Consider the following 6,039-nt stretch of genomic DNA (forward strand, 5'->3'; position numbering starts at 1 on the left):
AGTTCGGTGACAGACGTTGACTCCAGTTTCCTCCCATTCGTTCCTCATTTGTTTTGTTGTGCATTTTTCGATTTTTGAGACATATTACTTTAAGTTTTCTGTCTTGACGCTTTGATGTCTTCCTTGGTCTACCAGTATGTTTGCCTTTAACAACCTTCCCATGTTGTTTGTATTTGGTCCAGAGTTTAGACACAGCTGACTGTGAACAACCAACATCTTTTGCAACATTGCGTGATGATTTACCCTCTTTTAAGAGTTTGATAATCCTCTCCGTTGTTTCAATTGACATCTCTCGTGTTGGAGCCATGATTCATGTCAGTCCACTTGGTGCAACAGCTCTCCAAGGTGTGATCACTCCTTTTTAGATGCAGACTAACGAGCAGATCTGATTTGATGCAGGTGTTAGTTTTGGGGATGAAAATTTACAGGGTGATTCCATAATTTATTCCTCAGAATTGAGTGATTCCATATTTTTTTCCTCTGCTTGGTCTAAAAAAGTAACCGTTACTGACTGCCACAATCTTTTTTTCTTGATTTCTTATAGTGTTTCTTAAAGCCAGAAAGTTGCCATTTGAAATGACTTTAGTTTTGTGTCATGTCTGTGATCTGCTTTTTTTCTACAAAATTAAACAACTGAATGAACATCCTCTGAGGCCGGTGATTCCATAATTTTTGCCAGGGGTTGTACTATTAACTGGAAGGTTTTATGCTAGGTGTTGTGGTGAGTGTGTTAAAATGTCTTAGTTTTTTAAATTATGTCCTTAAGGGATTTTCTAAATTCCAAAAAAAAAAAACATGATACCATATGTGAATGTTCTTTACCCCAGGTGAGCTTTAAAACTACTGGTGGATGGGCCATCATCACCTAGTGGTGCTTTATTTGATTTATTTTTCATAATTTTCATCATTCTGCTGTGCCCTCACACACCACCTCGATCTCCAGCTCACAAATTTTCTTCACTCTGTGTTACTCCGGTGAGGAACTCAAGCAACAAATGGATGTTTTGGTAACATATACCGTTAATTGAGGGCGTTTCTGAATGCAAATAGCCATGAGCGTACACAAGCATGTGCTTTGGAACGTGGGATTTAGCAGCACCTCATACTGCCTGAAGTGCGTATGAATGGTGTTCACCTGTTTGATACATACATATTTTTATACTTAAACACATTATATTGGGTTTGTATGACAGCATTTCAAACCTTTTCTATGCACCGGTTGATAAATGAGGGCCCTGGTCTTCAGTAGCTTTCTCTGTACGGTGAAAGTGTCGAACTTGTAGAGACACTCATTTATCTCAGCAGTGACATTCATGTTTCTGGGTCCTCGGTCTTTGAGATTGCGAGGTACTTGGGTTGAGTTTATGGAGTCAAGAGGTTGCTGGACAGAGGTGTTTGGTAATGCCAGTACCTTTGTAAGAGAACGAAGGTCCAAGTCTTGAGGGTCTTAGTGCTTCCTGTCTTACTGTGAGACTTTGGCACTAAACAGTGACCTACAATGGGCTTTCTTTGGCATTCAGTCTTGGATACCTAGTCAAGACTGAATGCCAAAGAAAGTCCATTGTATTGAACTTGACTATCAAACATTTATTTATGGAGTATCACTTGCATTGTGAGGGAACATCAGCTACTACAGCTTGGCATATGGTGCATCTCTCTGGACATGGGCCAGGAGACAAATGCATCAGTTTTGAGAACCCCAGTGGCTGGCGGCGTCCAAGGACACACCCACATTTCATCTGGCTGCAACAGATAGCTTCAGAGTTTTCAGAGTGAGTGTTGTGTGCCAGGTTGGTCATTATTCAGGACTTGGGGTGGTTCTGTGGTGTAGTGGATGCTCCCAGACCTGACCTTCTGTGACTTATTTAGATGTTTTGAGAAACTCGTGATGCAGTCCCATGTGGCACGTTTGGTTCAACAGTGTGACTATTTGAAGGAATTTGAGTGAAGTGAGAGATTTTCAGGACCCTTTTCTACGAGTCTCTTGTTGATGTTGGGGTGTTGACCGTCTTTGGTTGTGTGACCAGGGGTTCATTCCATAAAACAGGATTTCCAAATAAGACAGGCTTATTTCGTTTGTCTTATTTTCCAGTAAGCCAGACTAATGAAATAAGCCTGTCTTATTTGGAAATCCTGTTTTATGGAACAGACCCCTGGTCTGACCTTTGCCGTGATTAAGAGAACAGAGATGTTTTCCAACATTTGTGTGAGTTCATCCTTTTGTACTGTTTTCCATGAGTGAGTACTGTTGTTTTAATAATCACATAATTTACTCCAAGGAAATCTTTTAGTATGTTTTTTTGTTTGTTTGGATTTTTTTTTTTTTTTGGTTTGTGTTTTGTGCAGAATGCCAGCTTTCTATTGAAGACGCATACTTGTAGAGGTGAAAGATGTTCAGAGGAGGTGATCGATAGAGTTTAAAGGGAAGAGTGACAGTTCATCTCACATGCCATAACCCACCCCCTCTGGAAATCCCCCCCCCCTTTTTTTTTTTTTTTAGTTTTGTCCAGCATGAAATCTTTGACATGCTTTGTGCAATTAAGGCTTTTGGTCATGTCAAATTTTTTTTTCCCTGGGATTCGTTCTTAGATCGGTTAAGCTGATGTTCTCACAGTTACGATCTTTCAAACTCACCTCCTCTGGGTTTTTTTGACTGAAGCTGAAACAGTTTCTCTCCTACCTGGCATTGCTGAGTTTCTTCATGGTTTCAAGTTATGTGAACTGTCAACATTTTTAATAAAGTGCAATTGAATTATACATAAGAAATGTTGCAACTTTTCTGTCTTTCTGCAACTACACTGAAATTTTTATATAGAGATGCATGTAAAAAAAAAAGTGAATAATGTGAAGAAGTCTTCTTTTGTCAGGTATTTCAGAAATTGAAAATTTTATATATTCTAGTTTCAGTACATAGAAATGAAAACGTTTGTCATTTTTAATTTATTTTATTTGGATAATTACAGCCTACAGCTCCAAAAATAGATAATGCATATCTGAAAATATTAGAATGCTGTATTTCAAATCACAGTTTATGCAGTATGAATACCATGACTCTCAAATTTGGTTCAGTACACACAACCACAATCACAGTGAAGACTGGTGACTTGACAGTTGTCCAGAAGACACTCACACTGTCCACAGGGAGGTTAAGCCAAAGAAGGTCATTGCTAAAAGCGTTGACTGTTCGGAGTTCTGGTTCAAAGAGTAGTCATGGAAGGTTGACTGGAGGGGTAAGTGTGGTCAGAAAAAGATGTGCAAGCAACAGCCTTGAGTGTGGCTGGAGTCAGTGAATTAAGAGCCAGCATGCACAGACGTGTCCAGGAAATGAGCTACAAGTGTATTCCTGGAGCAAACCCACTCTTGAACCACAATGTCAGAAGCTTCTTACCTGGACTAAGAAGAAAAAGGACTGGACTGTTGCTCAGAAGTCCTCTTTTCAGATAAAAGTAAATTTAGCATTTTATTTGGAAATCAAGGTCCCAGAGTCCAAAGGAGTGGAGAGACACAAATTCCAAGGTGCTTGAAGTCCAGTGCAACATGTCCAGTCAGTGATGGTTTGCGGTGCCGTGTCATCTGCTGGTGTTGGTCCACTGTGTTTTATCAAATCTAAATGTGACCGGAGGACCTTTGTGGCCGGGACGGCGGTGGGATCGAACCCTGGACTGCTCGAACTAAAGACCAGAACTCTACCAGGTCAGCCAAAGAGGAATTCCCTGTTAGCCATGCTAGCGGGAATACCTTTTCAATCCGGACTTCATCTTGCTACATATCTCCCCACCATTTTTGACTTCGTCCCGAAGTCACAGGTGCATTTAAGCATGTTCTGTGACTACCCACATCCTGCCGACAACGCCAATTGTGACCGGAGGACCTTTTGTGGCTGGGACGGCGGTGGGATCACACCCCGGACTGCTCGAACTAAAGACCAGAACTCTACCAGGTCAGCCAAAGGGAAATTCCCCGTTAGCCAAGCTAGCAGGAACATCTTTTCAATCTGGACTTCACCTTGCTACACAAAGTCAACCCAGCCCTCTACTGGGAGACTATAGAGCACTTATTGCTTCCATCTGCTGACAAGCTTTATGGAGATACTGATTTCCTTTCCAGCATGACTTGGCATCTGCCCACAGTGACAAAACCACTAGTACCTGGTTTGCTGACCATGGTATTACTGTACTTGATTGGTCCCACAGACAAACCCTCATAGATTCTTTAAGGGGTATTGTCAAGAGGAACATAAGACACACGAGAACCAACAATCCAGATTAGCTGAAGGCTGCTATCAAAGAAACCTGGACTTCCAGAAAACTTTAGCGGTGCCAGAAGCTGACTGTTGCCACACTACACCGCACTGATGCAGGAATTCCTTCAAAAGGAGCCACAAACCAAATGCATAAATTAACATACTTTTCAGAAGTTAGCTATTGCTGTTATAAATTCTTTTTAAACAGATCTTCTGAAATATAATATTTTGAGATACACATTTTGTGGACCTGTCAGCCGTAATTATTAAAAAGTATTTTAGTTTCTATACTGAAACTAGAATATGAACATTTTCACTCTCAAATACCTGACCAAAAATATTGAACTTTTCACCATATTCAATTTTTTGAGATGCATCTGTACGTCTGCAAAAAGAGTCTTGATGTTGAATGTGGCGGAGACAGACAGTTCAGCTGGATTTATATACAAAACAAACCCATTGGCACAAAACTGAAAATGGAGTCTGACGGAACAGACACCATTCATTTATCATGTGCAAAAATGGGCGGGGCCAGTGTGGTAAGATCTGTAAGATTGGGTCTTTTTATGTGTAGTTGTGTACTCTGGTGTCACCTAACGGTAACTGTATATGAGCAACAAAACAACCAGAATTCTACGTTAAGAAATACTGTCAACACAGTCAAACCAGTAACTACACATTTATTTGGTTAAAGTGTTTAAAAATGCAGTACACTCATTTTGACCAAAGCCTTAAGAAACCACAAAAAGCTATTGTCCAACCCATTCATCTTAAAATTCAAAGTTTGCATGCGTCACATTTTTGTAACGTTCTTTGGCTGTTTTTGAATGTCACACAAATCCACCGGCAGAGCTGAAAAACAGCTGGAGGTGGGTACTGATGGAATGTGGAAATGAACAGAAGAGGCGCAAAGGTGTCCACCAGGGAGCGCCGTCCATGACCATGTAAATAAGAGGGCTGTGTGTGGGTGATTCTTTCACTACGGGCACTATTGGCCTTGTAAATGTAATTTCCACCACACCATTGCCTTACAATATAAAGCGCCTTGGGGCAACTGTTTGTTGTGATTTGGCGCTATATACATGTGCTCTGATCTTACTGTTTATCTCCATAGAAACTACCCAAACAATCTTTCATACAAACTGTTTAGGGACATTACACTGTTGTGGTGGAAATTACGGCAATAGTGTGGGACAACTACATTTTGTTTAAAAAAAAATCAAAACAGTTGTATGACATTGAATACCCCAATTATGTTTTGATTATTTTACTGATATTTTATTCAGAGATATTTTAAAACATTAGAAAAAACGTTTCTTTACCATTCATTTTTATCATTGAAGATCAAAAGTCTGGGTGTGGGACAAGCACAAAACGGCAATATTTGCATATAATGATGCTGAAAAAAGGTGAAAAAGTCATCACAGACTACTAGAACAAATTTCTTAACACACTTTCATTGTAAAGATAACTATAAAAGTGTGAAATTTCCCTTTTTTCTGTTTTTCATACAATATGATCAAAGGACATAAGTGCCCGTAGTCTAAGAATCACCCGTGTATGTCACAAAAATGAGAAGGGTGAATCCACATCTGTTGGCAGTCCAGATTTTGTAACTGTTTATGGGTTGGAGTGAATGTTGTCCAGCAGAAATCAGTTTACCGTAATGTCTACAGTGAAAAAGGTGAGGTCGTTTGTAGGAGGACAGCTGGAAGATCTTTACTTGAAGATGAACAGTGAAGTAAAACAGAAAAGGGCGACTGTAGGGAAACTCGCTGAGGTATTATGACAGATAA

Source organism: Thalassophryne amazonica, chromosome 19, assembly GCF_902500255.1.
Source record: "Thalassophryne amazonica chromosome 19, fThaAma1.1, whole genome shotgun sequence".
In the NCBI taxonomy this organism is placed as follows: Eukaryota; Metazoa; Chordata; class Actinopteri; order Batrachoidiformes; family Batrachoididae; genus Thalassophryne; species Thalassophryne amazonica.